The sequence below is a fragment of the Nothoprocta perdicaria genome, unplaced genomic scaffold, assembly GCF_003342845.1.
Source record: "Nothoprocta perdicaria isolate Ctin4 unplaced genomic scaffold, notPer1 scaffold_59, whole genome shotgun sequence".
Classification (NCBI taxonomy): Eukaryota; Metazoa; Chordata; class Aves; order Tinamiformes; family Tinamidae; genus Nothoprocta; species Nothoprocta perdicaria.
Window position 1 is genome coordinate 4,088,385 of NW_020455854.1, and position 688 is coordinate 4,089,072.

Here is a 688-nt window from a genome sequence, read left to right on the forward strand (position 1 = left end):
AAAGGAAGGCGAGGAAAGAGGAAGAAGGAAAAGTGGAGAAAAGCACAAAGAAGGAGAAGGACAAAGGCAGTTTGCTGAAAGTCAACGTGGGATCTTGCCCTTAATTCCTCTGGGCCACCTTCCCTGCAGTCTCCAGGAGGAGCCCTTTCCTACAGGGCASTCCATCGTGGGGATTCTGGAGGGTGTTTGAGGATGACTAGGTGCCCCTAAAGGCTCAGGTCACTGGGGACCTTCAGGAGCCCTAGAAACTCCCTGCACATCCCTGGAAATCACTGGACTTCATCTTTTGGTCTTGGGATTTGTGGGTATTGCTGGGAGGATTTGTGGTCTCCACAGAGTCCCCCAAGGTGCCTGGGTGAACAATCCTTGGGACGGTTGCAGGGAAATTGGGGTATGTGGGGGAAGTGTGAGGTAATTTTGGGAATGCCTGGCAGTTTCAGAGAGTTGGGTGGCCAGTGGCTTGGCGATACTGGCCACCCTGTTAAGGGAGGGCTGGGTGGGATTGTGAGCTGCGGGTGCCTTTGGTGGCGGCCATGTCGCGTTAGGGCAGCCCCAGCCACAATGGCGCTTGTTGCCATCTTAGCGCCACCCGGATGCAGCCGCAGCTCCAGGAGAGTTCCCTGGCCTTGGCCTCCCACAAACATTGGCCATTGAGAGGGACAAATGTTTTCCGGACCTGGGCTGCCTG